A 16,414-nucleotide genomic window follows, 5' to 3' on the forward strand; every position below is an offset into this window, starting at 1 on the left:
TTATCCGCAGCGAAATGGACAGTGAGATTCATGCTGTGAGATTTTTCACCGATAGTCGGATTGTTCTCGGGTACATACATAACACCTCAAGAAGGTTCCACGTGTATGTTGCAAACCGAGTTAATCGTATCAGGAAATCAAGTCATCCTCAACAATGGGGATATGTTGCGACGGATAAGAATCCTGCGGATTACGGCACCAGACCCGTGTCAGTAGACGTCCTCAAAGCCTCGAGCTGGTTCACTGGCCCCAGTTTTTTGAAAAACCATAGGGACGCTCTAGGAAGCGACAACTTTGATCTTATCAACCCGGAAGTTGATATCGAAATCCGACCTCAGGTTACGGTCAACTACGTTAAAGCTGTGGCGAGTCAGTTCAGTTCAGCGCGCTTTGAACGGTTTTCCAGCTGGAATAGACTGTTGAGAGCTATCACAAAGCTCATTCAAGTAGCAAGAGCGTTCTCCAGAAAGTTCAACACAGATGCTGTTGATGCACGGTGGCAAGCCAAGTCAGTCATCATTCGTTGTGTTCAGGGAGAATCTTACAGAGATGAGTTAAGCCTTATAAAGGAAGGAACTCAACTCTCAAAGAACAGTCGACTAAGGAAGCTAAATCCTTTCATTGATGAGGATGCACTTCTTCGGATTGGAGGACGCCTCACCAATTCCGTCTTATCAAGAAATGAGAGACATCCTGTCATACTGCCAAAAACTCATCACATATCAACTCTCTTAGTAAGACATTACCACGAGGAAGTGTTTCATCAAGGTCGTCATCTTACTGAGGGTGCTATCCGTTCAGCAGGAGTGTGGATAGTAGGAGGTAAGCGGCTGGTCTCCAGCATCCTCTATAACTGTGTGACTTGTAGAAGACTGAGAGGCAGGTTGATGGACCAGAAAATGGCATCTTTGCCAGCAGACAGGCTCTCTTCAGATCCTCCTTTTACCCATGTCGGACTAGATGTCTTTGGGCCTTGGAACATTGTCACTCGTCGTACTCGAGGAGGGAGTGCTGAAAGTAAACGATGGGCAGTACTATTTACGTGTATGAGCACGAGAGCAACACACATTGAAGTGTTGGAAACCATGACAACCTCAAGTTTCATAAATGCTTTAAGACGTTTCTTTGCTATACGAGGACCATCCAAACAGCTTCGTTCCGACAGAGGCACGAATTTCATTGGAGCATGCAAAGAGTTAAGATTCACTTCCAGTGATCCAGAGCTGACGAGTTACCTGGATAATCAGGGCTGCACATGGATCTTCAACCCTCCTCATTCCTCCCATATGGGTGGAAGTTGGGAAAGGCTTATAGGGACGGCACGTCGGATTCTAGATGGGATGTTCCTGCGGTCTGACACTAACCGTCTCACTCATGAAGTGCTGACAACTCTGATGGCTGAAGTCACGGCTATTCTTAATGCCAGGCCATTAACTTCAGTGTCGACTGACCCTGACAATCCTACCGTTCTGTCACCGGCAATGATTCTCATGCAAAAGGCTACACCTTTGTCATCTCCCCCTGGTGATTGGGATCAGCCAGACTTACACAAAGACCAATGGAGACAAGTACAGTGTCTAGCAGAAAGTTTTTGGAAGCGTTGGAGACAGGAGTATTTGGTGACACTCCAAGCACGCCATAAATGGACTGAGGACAAGAGAAACATTCAAGAAGAGGATGTAGTATTGATGAGAGACAATCAAGCTCAGCGGAACAATTGGCCAATGGGACGAGTGATCAAGGCTCTGCCCAGTAAGGATGGAAAGATCCGTAAGGTGGAAGTTAAGGTTGTGCGGCAAGGAGTACCCAAGACCTACATCAGACCCGTCTCGGAGCTTGTTTTCCTCATGTCTAAAGACTCACAGTAATTGACATTCAGATAAGTGCTAATAGTGTTATAGGTATATGTGGTATGCTAAAGATACCAGGCGAGGAGTGTTCCGCCTCCAGCGTTGTAATAGTTTCTAGGAGGACACATTTCAATGTAGGACCAGTTTGTAATAGTTTCCGGTCGGACATAATTTGGTGACGGACGAGTATGAGCCTCCGCATGTAAAAGCAGTTATAAGTCAGCTTCATCACAAGAGCTCGGTCAAATCTTTGCCTGTAAGTAATAGTGCATGAGCATCATAGTTTTGTGATGAATATGTTTGTTTAGAGAAGTATTTAATGACGTTCGTGTCAACCATTAGTTTTACACGAGTTGTGTGTAAGTTTAAAAGTCTGTGGTCGACGTACTGTTTTCAATGTGCTACATTTGGCGCTAGGCTGCAATTTCTTGTTAGAGAATTGTCTGGAAGAAAACAAGAGATTTTATAAGTTTGTAATGTTTATTTTCTGTTCATTCTTTCAGTCTTACAGATTGAATGGAAGCTTTAATAAAACTGAGGAGAGAAAAGACAAGCATCAATCCTCGACCAAACTTAAGGATTTTCCGTTCTTCATTCTGTTAACTATCTGTCTAGCTGCACATAAGAGATGTCGCCAGGCGAGGGCAGAACAAGTAGGGTCCTGGATATGAACAGAAAATAAACACATTATTTCAATCTCTATCTGTCTGTCTCTCTGTTTTACCTCCTTTATTGCCTTTTGTTTCCCTGATTCAAATCTTTTTAGAAAGTTTTACATCCTGTCCAGAAGACAGCAGATATTTATGTGAATAAATACCTGTCCAAGACCCCATCTCTGCCTTTCCTTCTCTGTCATTTCCTCAGATTGTCTTCCTTCATTTCCAACACTCCCCCCTGTTGCTTCCTCCCTCCCCGTGCTCTCTTCTTCTTCTTCTATATTGCACCTGTCTCTCAAACGCTTTAGTTATCTCCAGAGTACTTTTTATCCTCCACCCACACCCCTGACTGTCTATCGCTATTCTTGCCTCACTCCGTTTCGCTCCTTTTTTTTTTTATGCCTGTCTTGACAGAGGTGTATCACAGCAGAGGTGCCTCTCAATCGCGGAGAAGTCACTTTATCATGTAGCAGCCTGCTGCGGGTGGTGAAGCTGGTTGGCATGGCCTGGTGTGGCAGCTACCTTGTCAAATGCATACATACTCCATCACACGCAAACACGATAAGGCACACATGCAGACGACAGCCCGCAGCCTTCCTTTCATGCTGAGGCCATCCCATGTGTAGAATCACTTGGTTTCCCACCTCACATCCTCTTTCCTCCAACAGACAGAGCAAGATTGCTGTACGCACACACCGCCCAGTACTACATCCCAAAGCTATTACTTCCTGACAGCGTCCTCCGCTCAACCCCCACCTCCCCACCCCCATAGACACACGCTCAAACACACACAACTCTCGGGGCTCGCCCCTCTGCATGCCACGCCGCACCCCTTTAATAGCTTTCCACGCTGCAATCTAGCCGCTCAGCCGTCAAGTCAATTGGGTGTATTATATTTGTAATTGGAGGTTATTGATTGACAGACTCCGAATGCGTTGCGGGACAGAAGCGTGGGAGCTTCCCAAGGCTGTGCACAAAAAGCAAAGCACAAAGGATTTCTTTTTTCTTTTGCCTGCACGCAGGCATTTTCACAGACACCTGCATGCACATGCTGACAGTTGCCAAAATGAAGCTTAAAAATTGTAGAGTCCTCAATCCAAGGTCAGTCCATCAGGGGATGCTCAGAAATTGACTGTAAAAACGGAAGGAGGTGCAGCAAATATAACTGCACAGGAGAAGATGGCTTAGTTTCTATCAGTGTGCGTAGTTTGAGCTTAGCCTGCTACTGGATGAGCTCTGTAAAGGAATATCTTGTTTAGATTGACATATGTTTCCATATGTCTGCATGTATGTGTGTGTGTGTGTGTGTGTGTGTGGGAGAGTGTGTATTCACTGTGGTCAATTTCCAACACAGGCTTCATAAAAACGTCATAACTTTACGTTAAATTAGTCTGACATGTCATCTCCCCACGCTTCCTCCTCTTCCCCCCCCCCCACCCCCCCCCCCCCCCCCCCCCCCCCCCCCCCCCCTCGACTTAATCAAGATCCATCGTTCCCAGGAGTCTCACCGTGTCTACGGGTGTGTGACGGTGTCTGCGAGTGTGCATGTTTGTGAGCTTTTCAGTTTGAATTAGTGCTTGTCACATCATTAATATGGCATCTTCATATAAAGCTCTCGTTTCATCATCACTCAGTGGTGCTTTTCTGTAGTTCCCTTCTCAGGACCTGGCTGGAGGTCGTACAGATAGATGACTTTCTGAAAAAGAAGTGCTGATGCTGGACTGTAAAAATGGCTTTGGATACACATAGCAGGAAAAGCAAAAACTTACAGTAACTGTTTAACTTTTTAAAGCTATTTAACCTTTTACTGCTTAAAGTATTATTAAAATCAGAGCTGCAAGTCCCAGGGATGCAACCATTCGCAGTTACTCATAAATAAGGTGACAGGGGAATGTCATGCTGTTCCTGCATCAAGTCATCATCATGTTTTATGAGTGTTTTATTTTTTTAAAAATGTAACATTTGCAAATAAATGCGTTTTTCATGTTTTTCAGTTAACAGTAACAATCAACCTCTTTTAAAATGCTGTGGTGGGTTTGAACTGGAATAAAAGTCCAGGTTTCCAAAGGTTGTTTCAAGTGCAAACGCATCAGTGACTTTAAACATGTTAAACAGGCTTGTGAATACACACATAACATAACAAAATATGTCCATGAGCAAGGTAATATTTTTTATAGGCAGCTTGTGACTGAATCCTAAACACATTACGGTGGCGCCATGTTACCATGACAGCTGGCCGGTGCTGGCCTCACTATTTTGTACAGAAACACAACAAATACCTTTGTAAAGGATGCAGGAGACGTAAAGGAGAATCTGTCTATATGCTTTAGCATAGAGCATAAATGAGCCTTAATTACTCCTGCAGGTTTAAAAGCTTAGCTTCGCAGTTCGTGTCCAGAAAATGCTGAAAAAAATACAGCAAGAAGTGAAATGAATACGATATCAAGTGGGAACTTTTTAAAGACATGTCTCATTCACTAATTTATTCTTGTGAATTTTCTTAAATTTGTTCTTAAAATGTACTCAATAAGTTTGTTACAAAAAAATTAATCAGAGTCACAGACATGTTTGTAGATCATTATCTTTCCTCAAATATTGATGAATGCCAATCTCTCATACGTTGAAAGGACGGACCAGCTGTCTTTAATTTACATAGGTAAATGCCCCCAAAATGCCCATAAAACGTAAGAAAAACATAATGCCAAAAGAACAATGAGCACTGAAACCTGACTGTCGTTTCACATGGTACACATGGTTATAAGTAACCACACAGTGAGATTCAAATCATATGAAAGCAGTTTTACATACAAACAGGGAATTAATTACCCCTAAACTTGGACAGCAGCCTGAAGTCTGATCCCATGACTGTGGGGGGGGGGAAGCTACACTGTAGGATTATTTTTATTACATAGCCTACTGTACCTTCTACAGATTGTGAATTAAATTGCCACCTGCTGTGGCAACCTTTTATGATGCAGTGCCTCGATGGAGTGAATGGTGCTTCTGATGGAATAAAACCCCCAGTTGAACCAGTGGGTTGGTCTATGGTGTTATTAACCAAGGGACCAGGGCATGATCCTGATATCCTAAAAAAACTAATCATTAAAAAAGACACCGCCCTCGTAAATTTTAAGCGTTAAAGGCCACATTCAGCAGGTGGATTTGGGAGTCACAGGTGACTTGGACATTTATGGAGTGATATTCTTGCAGTTCAAGGAACAGATCTGGTGAGTGTGCTTTAATCTGCACGTGTGCAGTCTATTGCACTGATATTGTTAGAAGGAACCAGTATTACCTGTGGCTTGTACTTGAATGAATGATAGAATAATCCAGATACTAGAATAATCTAGAGATACTAGAATCGGAAATACTCGCCGATACGGCCAAAAGCAGGGGAATCGGTATCAGTGAGTATTTCTGTTTATGTATTAATATAGATATAAAATACGAGTATAAATTTCACTCATTTAATCATATATCTTTATATTTATTTTAAATACCGCCTATTTATGTGGCTCTCATTTTATTGTTTTGTTTTACCCAAGTAAACAGTTTTTATGAATTATTTTATTTTATTTTATCATTTACTTGAAGTCCTTTATCTGTATTTTTATTCTCGTCACTCTTAAAAGTTCCTATTGTTTATAATTTTATTTAATCTTGTTTTTACTTTTTTGTTAGTTTGTTAGTAAGAACAGTTGGTGAATGAGGTCCAATGTGCATATTCAGTTATGGAGGCATAGATGCACCAACATCACAGGAAAACACTGCACGGATGGTTTTACTGGGGCTCGTGGATGTAAAACTGGTTTGAGGGTATATTTGAGGGTAAGTAGTTCATTTCTAGACCTCACTTATTTTTAAGGTTCTGTAACAATTTTTATTCAGATTTTGATTATTCAAATGAAATATAAATCGATTGCATTTATCAGGCAATTTAATGGATTAACCCACTTAGCAGTTTACTTAAAATGAGCTTCAAATGCTCTAATTAAGTGGCGTGCATATAAGTGAATCAAAAATTATGATCTAATTATAGGACATTTAAGTCTGAAAAGGGCTATTTTAATTAATTAGGATACTTTAGCTTCTTTAAGCACATTTAATTTTTGTAGGCCTGCTGTAGTAGGAATTTCAGTTCAAGAATTTCACTTATTATTGAACAAAGTATTTTACTTTAGTCTTTTTTGCCTTTACTTAAAGGATAAAAATACTCCTTCCACCTCTGATTATCTTATCCATCTTCAAAGAACTCCAGAAAAACATGTTCATTAAACCACGGGTCATCCACCGACTAATATGTAAGCTCTCCTGTTTTTGCTTCTTTTTTTGAGAACCTAAAGCATTTGCCTTAAAATTCTCTTAGATATGACTGTTTGTGTTTCTCACAAGATCTGGCAACGCTACTTTCACTGCTAATTGCATAATTGGCAACAGGTCAGCGACATGATTGGATTTAAAGCCCAGAGAAGCAGAGTCTGTCAAGCTAAAATTAATCTGGCAATGTCATCTAAGATATAAACATTAATATCACTAAAACAAATTCAGAGAATCCAAAGGGATCTGCAGGCACAAAACAACTAAATAGCAGCTATCCTCAGGCCATCATGTGTCACTGCATTTAAAAAAGGGACCATCTGGCTTGTTATCAGCACACAGTTTCAAAGCCAACATTCATGATGGTATGATGAAGGCATTAGTTCACATGGTATGGTTAACGTGACATGCACGCACAGCTCATACTGAACAATGTTGACATTGCCAGCTGGCTACAACTAATCTTGTATAAAGTATTTTAATATTAATATATTATAATATTATTATAATATATTATTATAATTGTACTGTTTGTTAGTCTGCACTTTAAAATAAAACTCATTTATTGATAACATCTGTATATGGGTCCAGTCATGTCCAGGGGCTTATGTTTTTATCTTTGAAATGAAAAATTAAAAATGTGAAAAACTTGTTTTTCTTTTTTCTTCTTATTATTTCCTAAAAATTGGATGACAAATCATTATTTTCAGATGTGTTTGTTTTCTTAAAGGTTTTACAGGAGGGTTTTTTATATCTCATTCAAAGCCAAAAAAATAAATAAATGAACATTCTTAATGTGAGGAACAAACCAGGAAGGTTTTGAGGCGACAGCTGTTTTTGGTGAATTTGATTCTATTCACCTGTTGTGTTTCGCCTTAAAATGCTTTCATTGATTGCAGCAAGAAACATAACTTACTGACCAGTCACTAACCAGCCTTGTTCATTACCCCATCCAACCACTGACGCTTTTTGTTTTTCGTTCTACGTATCACTTACTTCATTTAAATGTCATTTCTCATTCAGCTGCACTTTGTTCAGTGAGTATGAAGATTTACCAATTTTCGCACTTGTGTACTCCCTAATGGAGGTTAATTCAGCATCTGTCCTCTTCTCTGGGCTCTCTCCAGCCAGTAAAAGTCAATCCAGTGTTGACCCTTGTCCTATTTCTTGCTCTGTTTCTTCAAAACAACCAGTGTGTTGATATCCAGTTGCTAGCATGTGACTCGGTGTTACGGCTGACAGCTCTACAGCCAAAAGGGACTGAAGAGCTGATTAACCCAAAGAGCTGCAGCCGTTCAAATTAAGACTGACAGTACAGATCCCGCCTCCTCGATGCCAGATTGGCCCACAGATGGAATGCTTCCGGGAAGGCCGACCAATCCCTGGAGACATCTTTCATTAAATCTGCACCTGCACCAGCAACCGGGGCAGACTGTGGACAGTTGGACGCAATCTGTGGGACAGTTTGCTTGTTTGGGAGTGACTTCGTGTCTTGTTGTGGGAAGGAATTTTGTATTTAGTGTTAAACATTGTAGTGGTTAAAGCCTATATAGTTCTGAGTTTGAAATGGCGTACCTGCTTGAGATAAAAAGGGCATTTTGGTTGTTTTGTTTTGTATAACCACCTGTGTGCGTGTAACCCGTTACTTGGGACATTTTCTGTTTTGATTAGATAAATTATAATTGGTAACCCTCTAAGGGACACTTTTAGTTTGGTTTGGGTTGTATTACATTTTGTTTATTTTTGGACAAGTCGACATTCAGATAACATGTATTTGTTTGTGAACCTGTTTATGTTAAATTAATTAATTAAAACAAATTGTGAACATTTGCTTTATCCGGTGTTCGACTCACTCTATGTTCTGTCCTCAGACCCCTAGACAAAGGAGGACGTAACACTCGGTACCAAAAAGCAAAATGCTGCAGTAAAGTGATGTGTCGGGAAGTTGTAAAGTGCTTTTTCTCAGTCTTGGGACACAGCTGGGTAACCACAGCTTCAGGAATGAACATTATCAATGTCACTGTACTTAAAATGAGTCAGAATAATAGGGTTTTAAAGCCAGAAAGGTATGTAGTGCTATTTTAACCCTTTAAGAGCCCTGTATTTGTGCATTTGATGCACCATAAAAAGTAACTGAATACTCTGTTCTTTACTTTCATGTCTCATTATAGATTCATCAGAATATTGGCACTTACACAGCAAGAAGAAAAAAGCCAGTTCAGTTGTCTTCATATATATTCAGAATGGCATCCTAAGGTCGTGATCCACCCGGCAACACCCTGAAACAAAAAGGAAAAAATAAAGGGAATAGGAAAGAATAAAAAGGAAGTCCAGGTGAGGGGGAATAGCTGCTGACTGTCAATACAGTAACGAAGTCAGGGGTAGGTCAAGGGTGGGGAGCAGGAGCTGCTGGGTGTCTTAAATGGTGGGGCCAAATTAGCTTGAGGCCCTACAGAGGTGGCACAGCTCCCTCTAGCCCCAATTGATCCCTCTCCTGTTCAGGCTGACACCTTGCCAGAAATTGCCTGTGTTAGCAATCCAGCCTCTGGGAAATGTTTGCTACTTAGCTGCTCCATGGAAACCTTGAAAGAAGTCATTTGAAAGCAGCATGGACAAAAGGATCACTTTATGAAAACAAAAGTATAGTTGTGCATTATTTCAGAAGTATCATTTTTAAAGAAAGAACATTCTTTTGAATTAAACCTCAAAGCGTAGAAAGATTAAGAAGATGTTCAATGTTTTTCTTTGATGTAAGTAGCAGACTTGCTGTAATTGGTTTCATTTTCACAGGAAACGAAAAATTACCTTGAGAACTTTGCATACAAGCACTTTAATTCAAATAGCTCATTTTCCAGTATGTTTTTTTTTTTTCTGCCTAACATATGCATTTCTCTCCATCAACAGTGAGCCGCCTTTTAAGAATCTACTTTTAAGTAAAAAACAATGAGAAAGGAGATCTTCAGTGTTTCTCATCAATTCTTTCTCCAATATTTTCTGCCTTGGTTCATTATAAAAGATACTTAACATTAATGTAAGAGCACAGTTTGTAAAGATTCAGGGGTAGGCTTTAACAGCACTCTGAGGTGAGAATGAATATGCTCTAACTGTGTAGTTGGACTTTTTTTATTAGAATTTCCCTGGAAGTTTGTACAATCACACAGAAGTTCATGCATGTGATTCATTTTCTCTGTTTCAAACTACTTTGAATGAAACTTATTTAAAGCCTGATGCAAAAACTGCTATAATTGACTTAATTATTATATTTATTAAATCTTTATTTAATCAGGCAGTCCCTTGAGACTACTGTTTTTTGAGGGAGACCTGGCCAAGACGGCATGCTTGACCAGTCTACAGAACACACAATAAAACTATCAAATAAAACAATAAAAAAAATATGCTAAACACATAAAAAGCTTTAAATTGTCCAAAAGATACCAAAAGGAGTCCTGGAGAATATTCCAAGACCAAGGTGCAAATTAATATGACCTGGTTTAGCAGATTTTTTGTTGTTAAGCAGCAGTAGTCTGAATTAACACACATTATAAAAGTTATTGACTGGTATTAATAAACTTCTCAAACATAACAGTTTTGTAGACTAAAATTAACCAATGTTGTTTTCTCCTAAAGGTCAGAGAGGGCCAGGAGACCAGATTATACAGCTCACAATGATGTGTATTGGGTAAGGAATTAGCAATAAACAGAGTCAAGGCTGAGCACAGACAAAGCATAAATATAAATAGTGTCACCAAAGTTGCCAGCACAAGACTTCTTCCTGCAGTAAAGTTAAAACTAGGCTTATTTCAGTAATAAAATACAAGCCCGATTTTAGTCGCTTTTTGTTTTTTAATCAGGACTTGGAAAGAGATCGTAATACCCAAGTATTAATAACATGAGACCTTTTTAATGTTATCTCCAGATAAGGTAACAACAAAGGATGTGAGCTGAGAATGAGCCCTAGAGAAGACAATTTGGTTTTCTGTGCAATAAGAACCAAATTCAGGTTAAACAGAGAAACCAGCATCTGATTAAATTCAATCTGTAGATTATTAACAGCCTGAGCAGGAGCACCTGAGCATGGTGCAGTCAGAAGATGCCAAAGGGACAAGGTGACATTGTCCCATGACAAAAGGAAATTAACTAGCGTATTTTCATCCTCCACTTCCGTCTTGAAGGCAGTGCAGTGGTAAACACGTCAGAACAGTGGACATCTGCAGAAACTTTTCAACGTGATGTGGTTCTGGCTGATCGTGGTTTGGAAATAAAGGACAGTTTGGGCTTTATGTTAGCAGAAGCAAAGATGGCTGCATTTACAACATGTCAGCTATATGCTGTAATCCTGTGAATTTCCACACGTGGGACTAATAAAAGATCCTCTTAATTTATCTTATGAAGAGGATGATGAAAGAGCAGGTGAGGTGATCCACCTGAGAATTCAAAAAGGGTTGTTAGTTGCAGGAATTTAAAGGAAATGCTGCTAATCTGGATGAAACTTCCATGTTGAGATGAGAACATCACTTTCCTTGACCAGATTATGTTTGTCGTTGTCTGATTAAAGCGAGTCCCAGTGTTCTATGAGACATCCTGTCACAACATTCAGGGCTGTTCACTGTTTTCAGACGTTTCAGTGACTCTGCCATCAGATCCAGTAGTTTGTTTTTTGTATATATTATTATTCTTGTTATAAATTAATATACTTTTACATATTTTTGCCTGCTTTGCTAATTTTACTTCTTTTTGTTTAAACAAGATGTGTTAAAATAATTAGTTAATCTTGCATAGACGTCTTTTCCTTTTATAAACACCCAGATTACATTCATTTATCAGAAATAAATCCACACATACACTACCGTTCAAAAGTTTGGGGTCACTTCCCTATTGAATCCCATGGCAAAGTGACCCCAAACTTTTGAACAGTAGTGTATATACAGAATATGTATTTGTGTGCTGTATGATGGTGTAGTTGCAGCAGACAGTTTGTAGAATGGCTGCATGAACATTTGACCATCGGTAATTTTTAAATTCATGACAGATGTAGGAACTTACACCAAAATGATGTATGAGACTGACACTGGTGGCAACACATTTAGTCAAAGTCAGCTTTATTGTCAATTCTGCAGCATGTACAGGACAGAGAACTGAAATTACAGTTCTCTCAAACCTTGGTGTGATGTAAATACAGAAATATAAACCTGACCTTTACTCATTGTTCAGCAGATTTTAACAATAGTTATTTATTAGTGTTTTTGCATCATAACAAAGCTTCACCTTTCTTGTGAGCTTATCATAGTGAGGATGTTTCATTCTAGTGTGTTTTAGATGTGTTTTCAACACAGTTTAATAGTAAGAAACCTGAAAGTGTTGGGGTAAATAGTAGCTGGGTTCCCCCAAAATGGTAGACAAAGCCCAGTGACATCAGGTGCACATTCTCCGTAAGAAATGACTGCTAGCTAAGTTTCTGCTGCACTGGAGGCTACAGTTAGAGGACCGTTAATGCTACCTCCTGCACTTCTCAGATGTCATTCATATACTTTTTTCTACTTTGCTGTGCCATTTTAAATGGTTACCATGTTAAAATGACTAAAGCAATGTTTCCCAATCCAGGTCCTCGGGGCCCCCTGCCCTGCATGTCTTAGACACGTTCCTACTCCAACACACCTGATTCAAATTAATTCACGTCCTCATCAAGTTCTTTGCAGCCTGTTAATGAGCCATTGATTTAATTCAGGGGTGTTAAAGTAGAGTGAAACATGCGGGGCAGGGGGTCCTCAAAACCTGAACTGAGAAACCCAGGAAAGGATAGAGTAAAAGTACAGGGTGTGGTTGTCATTCTCTCACAGTTCATAGTGAGAACTCCTTTATCACTTACACTTACTAATTTGTTCGTCTACAAAGAAGCTATTGTGAAAAATGTACTGAATCAGCAGCCTCCTCTACTCATCATGGTGAGTGTTTTTGCTAATTAAAAGCGGAGAAGAAAAGATATAAATGAAATTATATATAAATCATTGGAAAACAGCACATTTTTCTTTTAAAAATTTGTCTCTTAAAATTTTTACAACAAAAATGTTATTTCAGAAAAACAGCAGAAAATTATTTGTTCTATATAAAAATGGTCATTTTATTTCAGCAAAACAGCTCTTTATTGATTTCTTAGTGTAAATTTACCACAGTTTTAATATCATTCAAAAAAGTATTCTGCTCCCACAGTTAAGGTTAAGCATGGAAGGTTTCTCTAAAGAAAGGAGCATTCCTTTGTGTGCAACTAAGTCCTGTTTAGTTATAATACTGCCATTCGTGAGAATGTTTCTGGAATGCCTAAAATATAGTTCACAGACTAAATTATCCTGTAGCTAGTGAATGATGGAAAGATGGGTTGTAACATTCTGTTTCATCAACCTTACACATGAAAGCTGTGGTTGTAATGAGATGACGGTGGTTCTTTGAAACCTCCGAGCAGCCGTCCTGCTTTGATCTGCACCGGGGCCGTCTGCAGCAGTGATGTATTTCACTGCGAATGCTCACACCACATTTCACCTTTTTCTGTAAGCTCATCTAAAGAGGAAAGAACGTGAAGCGTCTCAGCTTTCCTCTTGTACCTGTTCACCACTCGAGGGCTTAAGGACCACGTAACTCAAAGCTCTCAAGTACTCTTGTAAAGAGGCGTCTGGCCAACTAATGTGCAGTATAGTGTGCTGCTATTACCCTAAACAGGCTTTTAAGCTGAAGTGATAAGCTAACATATCTTTTAGTGTATGTGCGTGTGTGTTAAAGTGCATGTGGGTGGCAAAGGAGGTGAGGAAACACTAAGCTTTGTTTATCATTCAGTCAGTAAATGGACAATCCTGACGAATTTAAATCTATTAACTTAAGTTGCATGTTATTCATTAAAAAAAAAAATAAATAAATAAACCTGGCTATGTTAAGTAGCAAAGACGTCAGGTTACTATATAAAAAAAAAGAAAAGTTTTCTGATACCAACTTATCCTACATAATCTCTGGCTTTGTCCTTTGGATTTATCAGGAATGAAGAAAACTTGGAGTCTCATTGTTATTCTGGACTCACAGCTGACATTTCCCTCATTCGTTCCAAATGTGACTGTATCCTCTGCTTTGGAGCCTCAGCTGTATTGTCCTGATCAGGTTGGTCATTTGTTTAAATAAAATCTTATTTTCTCATCCTAGGCACATGAAAAAGCAATTTCACACATAAATACATCCACATTTTCATATCAGAAGGGTACGTGATTCACCTGATAACTCTCAGTTTACAATAGATTTAAATCCTGAGCAAATGAGAGGGTACATAGATGTAGGGGAACAAAAAGTTTGTACTTTTAAAGTGCAGCTTGCCTTTTCTCTGATCTGGGATAAGGATCAGAGAAAGCTTGGTATCAGTTTCCACTGTGACATTTTTATCTTTTAGTTTTATCCAACTATCTTTTTTTATTTTATCATATCCTGTCCAGCATCACGACAGCAGAATGACTGTTGTGCAGATCAAATTTGCTTTGCCAAGAGGATATAAAACTTTGTGGATATAAAGCTCCCCTTGATACTTATGTATTATTCTGTATTTTTAAATTTGTTTATTGTTGCATTTGCATAATGCTGCACCTGACAGGGGGAACAAACATTTTTAACAAAGAGAAAGAACAGAAGCAAAAAGAAGAGAGTAATGAGAGGGAAAACGGGATAAAGTTACAAAAGATAGAAAAAAAACTGTCTGCATGTTATAAGTCCAGTCTGGGGTACGAGCCCATAACAGGTAAATCCTGTATAAAACAAGAAAAGATGAGATAGGTGGCTGTGCCTCTTTGCAGTGCAGCTTCACTCAGACAAATTTATTTACAGAATACAAAAATACCTTTTCTGCTTCCAAATATCAAGAACACATCAATGCATATTTCAGAAATAATAATGACATATTATTACAATAATTAAAGCAGTTTCATAAACTTTAGACCAATACAAAACCAGCTGTTACACTAAACATGTTATCAGACACTTTTGAGTGCTGTCCTGGACACTGTCATACTAATGTGATTAAGTACAGAAGCACATATATAGTGCTAAATGAAGTCAGTTGAAACCATGGTTCAAACTGAAAAGCCAACACTTGTTTTCATCTTTTGTTTTCAGACTCAAAACACAGTTAACAACAAATAAAACACTGAAATACTATCTAAGTAGTAAATATTATCTAAACACTATCTATGTCCACATATAAACATAACAGTACACCAGAATAAATTTCTGAGAGCCAGTTCAGGAGTTTCTAATTCAGACACGCATAGTAGATGCCGCCATCTTGGACACGCTGACGTGATGACATTTTATTTACATTAAACATTATACAAGAACGACATGTTCTCATCAAGCCATTTGGAGTGTAAAATAACATTTTGGCTTTCAGGTACACACGGCAATGGGCTTTAGTAACTTACTAACATGTATAAAGCAGGAGAAAAGATGAGACAGGTGGTCGTGCTTCTTTTCAGTGCAGCTTCGTTCAGCCGATTGGGGAAGTTGCGTAAGAGGAAACGGTCATACTGGGTCAGAAACAAATGAGAAGCAAAGCGCCACACTGCCCCCTACTGGCGAAATAGCAAACACAGCTTGTCACTGCAGAACTGTTTATTCCTTAACATTCATACAAAAATACCATTAACCAGTAAAAATAAACCACACAGTGTGACCACACAGTGTGTGTGTCACATGTACATTCAAACCTAAACATCCTAAGCAACATGTAAGACAGCACAGCAGACAATCATCGGGAGCACCTGTTGGAAGACAAACTGCGACAAACATGAACAACAACAAGGTCCATACTATCTAGTCATTTTATCCCGTCTATATTTTCTTTTTTCTCAGACAGATAAAGTTTTCGTTACCTGTTATAGAAAAACTACCAAGAGTCTGAATGAGTAAAAGTAATTAGAAGATTTATTACAGGAGAAGTATAAAGTACAAACAATTTCACTTGCAAGTTGAGAGTGTCGTCCAGACTCTCATGAAGTCAAGAGAGACTCTGACTTTGCATCATTAGCATCAGTTTTTATTCAACCTGGTTCCAGCTGAAAATCCGTCTCTCAGACTGATAGTAGGAGAAAGGAGATTAAGAGGTGCCATTCTCGCCCAATCAGGCTGTCATTCTCTAAACAACTGTATTCTATCAGCTGCCTATCAGTGTCATCTTTCTCCCACGTCATCCGAAAGAATGGTCAGTCTATCCTCACATACAATGAATAAAAACGTCAATGTTCTATATCAGTAATGTTCTATATCAGAAGGAAAAGAAAACATACGTAATGAGATGTAACTGAGAATAACAAATGAATAAATGCATTTTACAAGTAAAAGAATGATTACACTTGTAGTTATTGTATGAGTAAATATGATTGATTTCCATATGTATTAAAATTACTTCCACATTACCTTGACCTATTTTAAATACATCTTTATTCTTCCTGAGAAGGGTCATGTGACATTGTGACATCATGTAACGTGTCTTATCAGCTGTTTAAACCAGCTGTTGAGCTGGTTTGCCAGACAGCAGGGGAAGACTACGCCCCCTGCTTTCTGGCACCC

Source organism: Melanotaenia boesemani, chromosome 17, assembly GCF_017639745.1.
Source record: "Melanotaenia boesemani isolate fMelBoe1 chromosome 17, fMelBoe1.pri, whole genome shotgun sequence".
Taxonomy (NCBI): domain Eukaryota; kingdom Metazoa; phylum Chordata; class Actinopteri; order Atheriniformes; family Melanotaeniidae; genus Melanotaenia; species Melanotaenia boesemani.